Genomic DNA, 12397 nt, shown 5'->3' with positions numbered 1-12397 from the left:
TGACAACCCCTTTCTTCGTTTAACCCGCACTTGTAATTTTGATCAGTGGTCTCCCTTTCACACTATCTGCGGTCTCGGACACTGGCACTGTGGTGTTACAAGGTGCAACACAACTGTAATAACATTACACATTCTGGATTTCTTTCCTCCTCCACCCCTCCATTACTCCAGTCAATCTAACTAACAAACTCTCATATCCGCAACTCAAATTAACTCATAATAATACTAAAACTGTACTCCTTATTTAAATTATACTAATCCATCACTAATTCTTGTTGGGTACCGGCGTAGCGTGCTACTCATCGAAAAGCGCTTCGACGCCTCGTCAGGGGTAGTAAGCGCTATATAAATACAATTACAATTACACTGGAGTAAATATGTACCTTTCTTACTACATGGATTGTTATTTTACTGAGTATTTATATATCAAAGGGTTTCTAATTTACCTGTCTTCTTGATACTTTGGTGAACACAGAAAAAGAAAATGAATAGAGATTTTACGCATTCATTACAGACTCATATTTACTATATTACTACACCACCACCGACCGCTGCTCAGCGTAAGCATTTATGGCAGCAAGCCATACTTGCAGGTCAATATGGTACATGGAGCTCAAAAGATTTTTAACAGCGTGTAAATTGATAGAACCTACTGCATCGTAGGAATACAAACTATGTTAATTTATGGGATTTATAATACCCCTGCACTGAAGTTCGAATAGTGAAAGTACTGGAGTGAAACTGATGGTTTTGTTAACTTACGCTTTTGTGGTGTAAGCATGGCACTTGGGTGGTTTCAAACTCACATGAGCTGTCAGATATGTTGGGAGCTTGGGGGGTTCAAGAAGTGCTAGTGCTTATAACCAGGACGTGTGTGGTTACATTTGTGGACTACCTACGTTGAATACAGCCCTTTTGCCAACTGGTGGCGTCACCATCCTCTCCATTGAGAAGTTACAGCTAACATTCGACTGGTTGTCATAATTTCTCTCTCTCTTACTGCACTCAGGCAGTATAACTTCCCACCTTTTCACTCTCTGCTGTGTGGCCTGAAGTGTAGCGCTTCTCCTCCCCACCATTTTTTAAAAATCTTTGATTCACTTCTTGCGAGTCTCATCTGCTCTTTTTGTGTTAAACATATGTCCACCGCGCAGACAACACTCGATTGTCATGTAATTTAGTAATGATTTCTATATATCTACAGACAAGTACCCTGGATGTAGCTCCTTGGGTAGCTCCATCTCCCTCAACTCAAATGGAGACAAAAATCAAGGTCCTTATTTCTGATGTACCTTCCTCCATTTGGTCTTCCAGCTGGCAGCCCTTTAAACTAGACCAAGTTCCTACTTCAGCTAAGTCAATAGTTACCTCCTCCTGTTTCTTCTTTATTAGCATGTTTGGCAAAGTCCTATCAATGTTTCCTCTGGAGTATAGCAGATGTGTAACTTCAACAATCATGATATCTTGCATAGACTACTACAGAGCTACTGGAATCATGACATTTTGTGGTATTGGTATCTTTTGCATTAATTATGGATTTGACACAATCCATCAACCTTTGCATAATTAACAGAATTTTAACAAAAATGAAATGTTTCTACCCCAAACATATCAAAAGTTACAAAAAATGCCCTAACGTGTTACTGCTCATTGGCATGGCAAAAGCAACCTTAACACATTGAGGCCCAGATTTATACTGTGTTTGCGCCAAAATTGCGTCAATTGTTTTCCGCAAATTCGGCGCAAACCTAACTCCATATTTATACTTTGGCACTAGACCCGTCTAGCGCCAAAGTTATCAGGGTTAAAGTCATTTTTTGCTTGTGGGAAACTATCTTGCGTAAATGAGATGCAACTTAGGCGTTCCCGTGCAAAAAAATAAGAATATGGCATTAACGCCATATTTATCCCCCCGAGCTAAAATCAGGCATGAGGGGAAGGAGGCATTAAATAATTGTGCTCCACAGGTGCCCTTCCCTAGCCCCACGGACACCCACACCAGAGGGATGCCGGTGGATATGGGAGGGGTGGGGTGGGGGGGGGGGGGGGAGAGGGGTGACCCCCATCCCAGGTCAGACAGGTAAGTTCAGGTGAGTATTTCAACATTTATTTTCAAGTGCAATGGGGGGCCTAACTTGGGCCTCCTCCTACATGTCCCTGGGCCATGCAACCATGCCCAGGGGAAATATGTCCCCTGGACATGGCCATTGGGGTGGTGGGCATGACTCCTGTCTTTACTAAGGCAGGAGTCATGTCCATGGGGGTTGTGCGTCAAAGGATGACGCTAGTCTTGTTAGAGGCATTTTATGTCTCTTACCAGACTAGTGTCATCCTTTGATGCACCAACCTCCTGTTCCCCTTCGCCTCCCCCACCCGGCTAGCTTCCTTTTTCACAACGCTAGCCGGGCCTTACCCCCAGCTACTGTCATACCATACACATGACACCTGGCTGGCGTCTTGGGATGGTGCTAGCCGGCGAGATACCTTTTCACGCAAAACTGCATTAGCACAGTTTTGCATGAAAAAGTATAAATCAGGGCCTGATTGTGAGTAGCACAGAGAAGTTCAGTGGCTGAAAGTAGGACTAATTCAGTACTATGATGTGGTCTACATCTGGCTTGACAGGCATCTAAACGATCCGCTGATTTGGTAAAGGCCGAGATTTGTTAATTCACCTCGTTCTCAAGGATTTTAGGAGGGAGAGTAAGAAGTGGAACAGATCTATAGTTGGTAAGTATACAGGAATCAGTTGTGGAATTTTTAAAGAAATGGCACAGTAAGTGCTTACTTCCAAGTCATTGGAACCAAAGCTGAAGAGAAAGAGACTTTTCGAACACACACGTTTAACACCCTTTCAGAATGTGCTTGACACTAGGGGCCTGATTTATGAAAAGTTTGTGCCACCTTAGTGTCATTTTTTGACGTAAAATTGGCGCAAATGTACAAAATATAATTGTATTTTGTAAGTTTGCACTACTTTTGCGTCAAAAAATGACACAAAGTTGGCGCAAAATTTTCATAAATCAGGTCCTAGGAGATTTGAGCAGTGACAGCTAATCTAGCCCAAAAAAGGCTGAAAGGCAGACAGAGAACCTTTAATTGATCCCACAACAAAGCCTTCTGAGGCCAAGGAAAGTGCCAATTGCAACACATCAGATAAATGTGCTTTAGGTGATCAACTTTCTCCTCGGAGCACCAAGAACAAAACAGGGCCAACATCTAGAGTAAACAGTTTTATTAGAGAGGTGATAAGCTAACTGCCGCCTGCAGAGGTGGAAAGCATAAATCTAAGGAACTGAGGGCCAGATGTACAAAGCTTTTTTTCTGTGTGCAAATGGCCCCATTGAGCAAAGAAAAAAGCATTTTAGGATCTACAAAAGGTATTTTGCGATTCAGTGATCTATTTACCGAATCGCAAAATAGGTTTGCGAGTCACAATTAAGAAGGGGTGTGCCAAGGGTATCCCTTCCTAATTGCGAGTCACAGTGGTATGTATGATTGTTTTGTGACTGTGAACCCGGTCGCAAAACAATTGCAGCTAACACCAATTTCAAATTGGTGCTAACCCATTCGCATACTGGAAGGGGTCCCCAGGGGACCCGTTCCCCTTTGCGAATAGGGGTCCAAACATTTTTTCAGAGCAGGCAGCAGTTCCCATGGACCACTGCCTACTCACAAAAAATGAGTCTGAAACGTTTAATTTTTACTTTTGAAATGCAGCCCGTTTTCTTTGAGGAAAATGGGCTGTATTAAAAAAAACAAAAACAGCTTTATTTAAAAAGCAGTCACAGACATGGCAGTCTGCCGACCCCAGCAGGCCACCATCCCTTTGAGTGCGGCCATTCCCAGTGGGTCGCATATTGCGATCTGCCTCATGAATATTGATGAGGTAGACCCCTTGTGACCCATTTGGGAATCGCTGACAGTGTCTGAAACACTGTTGTGCAGCATGCCCAAAAGATGGATGACTATCAGGGACAGACGCAGAGCTCCCTCCTAAAATATCAGGATCATATCCTGAGTGCGCCATATCCACTGGGGAGGTAGAAGGCCTTGAGAGAGGCAGTTTCCATGTATGCCCAATGAAGAGGAGATATGGGAGGAAAGGAAGTGTGAGTTGGGAAAGATGATTAAAAAAAAAAAACAAGTTGAAGAGCTGGAAGATTTTGGTCTAACACAAGCTGGAACAATCCCACTCTCAGAAAACAGTTGTTGAGATATGAGAATACCGAGATTCCTGGCCTGCATAGATGTGAGAAATTGTCTGTCCCATTCGTACGTGATGATTAATTGCTGGCATAGCAAATGAAAGGACACTATCCATCCTACAAGCTGCACGTGCTCCCTCAAGACTGAGGTATCGCCTTTGTGCGGGGGAGGGGAAAAAAAGAGGACTGCTGCAGTCAAAGATTTTTGGAGCAGCACACCCTCTGTATCTGTGAAAACACTTGTTAGGTTGCTGCACTGGCTGCGAGGGACGATGCCACCAAAAGGGGAGCCTTGAGAATATCTCCTGAACTTGCAGTACTGTGTATGAAACTAGCAAGCAGAGGAAGTCACCCTCAAGGATAGAGACATAGGCCAACCCTGTTTGTGTCAGACTTCCTGCCAAAGTAGCAAGTACCAGTAAAAGGCATGTCCTTAAGGTTGGGTTGGACGCAACTTGAAAACCGAGGAAACACACCCACACATTGCTTCACATTGCTGAATAGGAACCCTTGGATCGTGCCACGAAATCCACCATATCCAGGCTTGAGTGGAGGATCCATTTGCCCGTGTCTTGCCCATTGCACAGAGTCTGCAAAATGGCCACATAAGAAGTCTGGGAGGTTCAGAACAATCATTTGTGCTACTTCCCACAGAGCACGCGAGTAACAGTCGAAAAGGTAAACGGTATCCATGGGGCAAGGGGGCAGGCTCCATTAAAAGACTACCTTGTTACCCTCTGCCTCAGTCCTTTTGGACTCCCTGTCTATAGTAGGCAGAAACAGAGAGCATCCCAGTTGTATTCCGAGGAAAAGGAAGCTTGAACCAAGAGACTCTAAGGAAAGGCGTGAGCTTTCAAAACACGTCGGGTTCCCAGGAGCCAGTGGCAACAGGTGACATGGTGGTTCAATGCAGGAGCAGAAGCTGGTTTTCTTCAGGTGACCAAAATCTGACCCATCAGCGCTATATAGAAGGAAAGCTATGGCTCCACTGCAAAGGATGCCTCTTGCAGGATTTCTGTGAGCAAAAGGTAATTCCCAGCCTTGCATAGGTCAGCCGTGAATGAGACAACTTCCTCTGTGGCAGGGGTATTTATGAACACTCCAAGGCCACTTAAGGATAGGTATCCTAGCCACTGGCACTCTGCAGGACTAAAAAATCTCCTTTGTCTATGCCCATAGTGGGAAGAACGTTACTTGTCTAGCTGCTGTGAACACCAAACAATACTGAGTATATGAATACGATCTAAATCACAGCCAAAGAGTCTGTGACATCTTAAGCAATTCTTACCTGGATGCAAAGGCATGTAGGAGGATTATCCCTCCAGCAAATCCTGTGTCTTACGTCTGGTTCGGACTCAAATGGCTTTCGTCTTCTGAAAGTCTGTCCCATTCTGTAAAAGTCAGCACAAGTGCACCTAGCAAAGTCTATGGCCCAGGACGAGGTTCACATGGCGCTGCAAAGGCATAATGAGGAGCCTGAGACGAGAAATCTGGTGTCTGGAATAAGTCCACCAGAAGAAACCTAGTCAGAGGCTCTGACAGCTTCTTGGTGCCTTTAGGAGCAGCACATGAGCCGGGGTGGATTGGAAGAGGGCAGCAAAGCCTGGGTGAAGGTTGTCAGCGCCTGGAGCCGCAAACTCCACAGTAGAGGTATCTGGGACCCGGAATCAGGGTCAAATCAGATTCTAGTGCTTCCTTCATAATTTCTGACTGGAACTAAAAAAGGCATGACCTAATATTTAGCATTAGCATATCATATGTTGAATCAGTGCATTTGTTTTTATTACAGAAAAGTTAACTTTGGCATTTCAACATGTACTCGCATCGAGATGTTTTCCTACTAATCACAGAATTCAACATAATCAAGAAATAAGTGTGCGAAGAGATTCTACTGTATATGGATATAAGTGAGAATCGTGTGACGGAGGAGGACTGAGTAGAACTTGTGAACCTGTTTCTAAAAACTGGTGGAGTGATGTAGCTGGATTACATTAAGTGTCAAACAAACATTCTATGACGGCTGTAGCCCTACGGGAAATCAACAGCGGATGGAATAGTGAGTGGGTCACTAATTCCCCAACACTGCATTCACCTTCTCCCACTATTAAAGGACTGGAGTCCCCTCAAAGTAAGGGCCAATGGTATACATGTGCAGGCTTCCCAGGGAGGCAGCTGCGGCTGAGGGCAGGAATTTAGTTTGAGACCCAGAACTTCAAAGTCAGTAGATGGGCTAGCATGTAGCACTAGCAGCAGTGAAAGTAATGCCTACTTGTAGGAAGCTGGCCTGGTGTGTGGTGGGTATGTATGGTGCTTACACCTTATACCAGGAACAGGGTTCCCCGATTAGTGAAGTGTAGGCAGTGTCTAGAAGCCAGGCCCTCTAGAGGTAGCTGTGGATGAGCAGCCAAGGCTTATCTAGGAGACCTGCAAAGCTCATGCAATACCACTGTAGTCACACAGACACATGAAAGAAAGCACTCAGTGTTCCAAAAAATAAAGGTACTTTATTTTAGTGACCCAGTTACCAGAAATACTAGATAGGCAATACCCCAACAGGAGGTAAGTAAACACACTAAATGTGTACACTAGTAATCAGAAATAAACAACTAGCAATAGAAAACAGTGCAATAGCAATAGTGACCCTAGGGAGAGCCCAAACCATATACTAAAAAAATGGAATGCGAATGCAGGACCCCCACTTAGGCAAGTGGGATGCATAGAGGGGAGCTGGAGGAACTAGGGAACCCCAAAGGTAAGTACCACAGTGTCCCCCAGCGACCATGAAGAAAGGAGGAAGTTACTGGATTTGCCCCAAACTACCCAAAAGGACGAAAAGGAAGCTAATGCAACACCCGGACATGACTGCAATAAACCAGCAGTGGAAAAGAGGAAGACCTGTGGAAGAAGGGGACCAAGTCCAGAAGTCGCAGGAGTGTCCGGGGGTGGCAGAAGCCTTCCCCCACCGTCTGTGGTTGCAGGAGTTGGTCGATGGTAGGACGAACACAGTCTGCAATGCAGCCGTGGAGCCGGAGAACAGTTCCTGGAGGATGCAGTCGACGTACCACGCCAGAGAGGTGATTGCAGTCAGTGGTGTGGAAAAGCCACCAACCAGCCTTGGCAAAGGCAGAAGTCACGGTGAAGCAAAGTGGAGCTGCAGGGGACCAGCAGGGTGAGTCCTAAAGGGGCTTTCAGCAAGGAGAGAGTCAACAGAAGAAAAGGCAGCCCCCACAGGAGACCCACTAGAAGAGGAACCAGGAATCGCAGAGGAGCCCACGCAGCACAACTGGAGAAGGGTCCCACGCTGTAGAAGCAAGCAAGCAGAGGGCATCCGTCGCAGGAAGGAGTGCTGAGGGCAGGGGCTGCACAGAGCCTGAAGATCCCTTGGAGGAGGTGCCGACAAGCCTTGGTAGCTGCAAGAGACGGGATGCACAGGGGTACTGTCCTGCGTGGGAAGGCAAGGGCTTACCTCCACCAAAGGTGGACAGCTGGCAGAGAGGACCAAGAGGACTACTCCATATTACCACCCGTGATGCGGGCTCCCCCAGCTCAGGATGAGAAGAGATCAACGTAGGCGGTCATCATTGCAGTTGGTGCCTGCGGATGCAGCGGAGTGTCTCCTTCACTTCAAGGGAGATTCCTTCTTCCTCGTGCAGGCTGAAGACTTGCCATCCTCAGAGGGTACACAGCTGGGAAATGTTGCAGAAGCTGGAAGGAGCTCTGGAAACAATGTTGAAGCAAAGTCTTTGTCATGGATGCAGATTGTCGGTTGCTGGAGGGTCCAGTTCCAGTGGCAAGGAGTCAAAGTAGAACTTGCAGAGGAGTCCTGCTGGAATCTTGCAAGCCGAATCTGAGGACCCAACCCAGAGGAAGATCCTAAATAGTCCTGAAAGGGGGATTGGTCACCTAACTAGGTGACCACTTATAAGGAGGGGGCTCTGACGTCACCTGCCTGACCTGGCCACTCAGATGCTCCCAGAGGCCTCTGCCCAACTTGAGTTCAAGATGGCATAATCAAGGGACCTTCTGGAGGAGCTCTGGGCACCACTGCTGGGGTGATGATGGACAGGGAGTGGTCACTCCCCTTTCCATTGGCCAGTTTCGCACCAGAGCAGGGACTGGGGAGTCTGAACCAGTGTAGACTGGTTTATGCACAGAGGGCACCAAATGTCCCCTTCAAAGCATACCAGTGGCTTGGGAAGGCTACCCCTCCCAAGCCTTGTAACACCTATTTCCAAAGGGAGAGGGTGTTACCCCATTTCCCAAAGGAAATCCTTTGTTCTGCCTTACTTGGCTTGAGCTAATCAAGCAGCAGGAGGGCAGAAACCTGTCTGAGGGGTGGGCAGCAGCTTGGACTACCCGGAAAACCCCAGAAGGCTGGGAAGAGCCATTCTGGGGTCCTCTAAGGAGTCCCCAGAGTGCATAGAATCATACTTCCAATGCTGGCAGCTCTATTGGGGTATGATTCTGACATGTTTGATACCAAACATGCCTAGGTTTGGAGTTACCACTATGTAGCTGGAGATAGGTAGTGACCTATGTCCTATACACATGTAAAATGGGGTTCCCGCACTCACAAAGTCCAGGAAAATGGAACTGGAGTTCGTGTGGGCACCTCTGCAAGTGCAGGGGTGCCCTCATATACAGGTACTCGTACCCTGCCCTCTGGGCTAGGCGGGCCGACCACAGGGGTAACTTACAGTGACTTGGTGCAGTGACCTGTAGTGAAAAGGTGCATGCACCTTTTCATGCAGGCTGCAATGGCATGCCTGCAGACACATTTCACATGGGCTCTCCATGGGTGCCATGATACATGCAGCAGCCCATGGGAATCCCCTGGTAACCCAATGCACTGGGTACCATATACTAGGGACTTACATGGGGGCACCAGTATGCCAAATGTGGGGTGTATTAAAAGAGAGAGAGCATAATCACTGGGGTCCTGGTTAGCAGGATCCCAGTGAACATAGTCAAGCACACTGACAACAGGCAGAAACTGGGTGTAACCATGCCAAGAAAGAGTGTACTTTCCTATACTACTCATTTGTGAATGTTCACTATGTTTAACATTGGTGCACATCTCATATGCAACCAACTGTAACTGCACTGATTCAGTTAGACAGAGCCCCCATAGTGAGGGATTGGTCCACTTACTCAATCCTCAAGGTACATTAAGTCAGAACTTCCCCTCAGAACAACCTCTTAGATCAGTGACCCATTCAATCCCCTCTCCCACTACAAGTTGGAGAAATCCACTAAAGAAACAAAGCCACCAGGTGGAACGCACAGTTTTGGGTTTGCATTTCTACTCATTCTTAATCAATGACTCATTTTCCAGAGCATAGACCAATTGTGTAAGAATGTAATTTTCCTTTTGAACAAGAAACATTCTACAATGCTGAAACAAAATAAACTGGACTATCTATTCTAGAAGACCTACAATGAGTCTGAACTATGCGTTCTGGACTTCTGTGTCCCAAATGGACATATATTGTTAGAGAAGGAATAGTTTCTTACCTGTAGCTCCAATTCTCTTGTAGGTGAATTTCCATTGAAGTGTTAAACACTGAATAGTCGTGCCCATGTGCAGGGTTCCGTGAGCACTTTTTCACAATATATCTCCTTTGGGAAGGCCAGCAGAGTCACTTAAGAAAGAAGCAATATCATGCAGCCTATATGAATAGGCTAGAGTGGCCCTATTCTTCATCGTGTAGTTAAAAAAGGGACCAGGAGAACTGTATATGCAAATACATTCATGATGTTTCCTTAAAACACAAACGGATGATTGACGGAATGCTGAAACCTTTCAAACACCTCAGTCACAGATCTGGGTTAAACCCATTGTTCTTTTGTTCATCGTACATCAAACATCCTAGGACTGGTTTCGGTGTAGCACCCCCTCATCAGCCAGACTAACTTGAATGCAGTGGCCCAGTGCACAAGGGACCCAGGTCTGGGCATACCCTGGCCACTTAGGGCGACTTTAGCAATTCAAAGAATGATGGACGGGGTGCTGAAACTTGTCAAACAATCACCCCCTGTCTGTTCTTTTTGCATTTGTTGTCTTAGGTAGGAAGGGCACCCCCAGACGTGGGATCTGTGCTCACTATGCCAACAGATTCAAGCTAGCCAGCTGATGAAGGGCGATACCCCAAACCCAGTCCCAGGGTGCTTGTTTCTGGTCGATGAAGGGCATGGCCTGGCAGCTCAGGCTGGATTGTTCCCATGGGGAGCAGGGTCAAGATTGATTTACATATGGCTGAGTCCAAACCGGAACAGTGTGGCGAGAAAAAAAAAATGATGGATTAAACTCAGATCTCTGACTGGGGGTGAATGTTTGATTTGTTCTACATTCCATCCATCATCTGTGCTTTATGCGTTTGTCACCTTAAGTGGGAAGGGTATGCCCAGGCGTGGATCCCGTGCTCAATTTGCCACCAGATTCAAGCTAGCCTGGCTGATCAGGGATGATATCCAGAAACTAGTCCCAGGAAGCTTATTTCTTGTCCAGGAAGGACCTGGCCTGGCAGTTCGGGCTGGACTGTTCACATGAGGGATAGGGTCAAGACTGATTTGCAAATGGCTGGGTCCAAACTTGGGTGGCATTGTGAGCAAAACGATGGATTACACCCAGATCTGTGACTGGGTGAGTGTTTGCATTGTTCAGCACTCCATCTATCATCCTTTTGTGTTGCTAGACTTCGGACTGCAGCACCTTCAGATGGTGATTGGATGGTTTTAGTGGTACAATCGGAGGAGGACGTTTGAACCTGAGACAGTATCCATGCCAGACAAACTGTACCCAGACGTCTTTTGCTATTTCTTGCCACTCTGACAGAAAGTGTGTAATACTTCCCCCCTACCGGAGTGAGTAACGGAAGAGGGGGAAGGAAATATTCAGGGGTTTGCACCTGCTGTAGGCTTTCCTGCTTCATCTGGCTATTGCGAGGCTCTTCCTCTAGGCCGCCTTTGTTTCTGCATATGGGGTCTTTGCTGTTGTTGCTGTCGCCCTCAATACCAGAGAGGGCTTTGAACCCTCAGAGCAGTATCGCCTCTGGTAAGGCTTAAATGATTTTCGCTGTTCCTTGGGCTTTTCTAGGCCAACCAGCTCAACGGTGTCCATTTTGGATTTCATCCGAGCCATTTTGTCATCTTTTTGGCTGCCAAAGAGGGTAGAACCTGAAACTGGCAGATTGATAATCTGTTGTTGTGACTCTAGTTTCAGAGATGTGAGAAGGAGTCAAGCATGTATACACAGGGCCCTTCCCTGGCAATATTCACCTATCGCTAGTAGAGGAACCGGCAGCTGGACTTATTATCTGGTTTGAGACCATCAAACCCTTCCAGTAAATCCTCTTGTTTGTCCCTGAGCAGATCTTCAGCAAACCAAAGGACAGATTTCCACAATGCCCTATTGTTTCCGCTGAGAAGGGCAGCTGCACTTGCTGCTTTCGTGGAAGTTGCAGCAGTGCCACATGCTTTGGGGCCCACAGAATGCAACTTCTTGCTCTATTTATCTGGTCGCACCGAAGAGGCAGGAATAGTTGCATGGTGTTTCTTTGCTGCCAGTATGCTACGGAGTCTGGTGGAGGGTCTGAATAGAGGAATAGCGGATCCTGCTCAGGAGGTCTGTACTTCCTTTGCAGCCTCAACAGAGCAGACTTGGTTGAGGCCGGCACCAAAAAGACTTCCATTGTCAGTCCAGGAGACCTGGTACAAAAGGAAGGAGTGGTGTGGATGCTGTGTGTTGGTGAATCGTCTAAAATATCAATGATGTTCAAGGTGTAGGTACTAACATTTGGATATTTAATTTTGACGCTCCTTTTATTAAGACCTCTTGAAAGGCGGTAATATCCTCCACTGGGGACACTATAAGTGGTGGAGAGTCTGTAAAGGTAGGCAAATAGCACCCTGTAGAAGTGGAGGACATGTACCTGGAATGATGTTAAGATCGTGATCATGACCTTGTCCTGTGTGACGGACGACGATAGTGAGATCGCCTTGACGATGAATGCTGTGATCTATGGCGCGTCCTGTAATGTGATCTTGGTCTTGGACAAGGTGGTTCCGTAGAAGATGTTGGCACCGGTGGAACTGGTGGTGAAGGGAGCAGAGGATGTGGTGATGGTGGTGGAGGCAGCAGATGTGGAGGAGCTGGTGGTGAAGGAGAGTCTGTGAAGCCTATAGGTGAA

Source organism: Pleurodeles waltl, chromosome 3_1 (genome assembly GCF_031143425.1).
Source record: "Pleurodeles waltl isolate 20211129_DDA chromosome 3_1, aPleWal1.hap1.20221129, whole genome shotgun sequence".
NCBI classification, from domain to species: Eukaryota; Metazoa; Chordata; class Amphibia; order Caudata; family Salamandridae; genus Pleurodeles; species Pleurodeles waltl.
The sequence above is the reverse complement of the archived record's forward strand: the minus strand, read 5'-3'. Positions refer to the sequence as shown.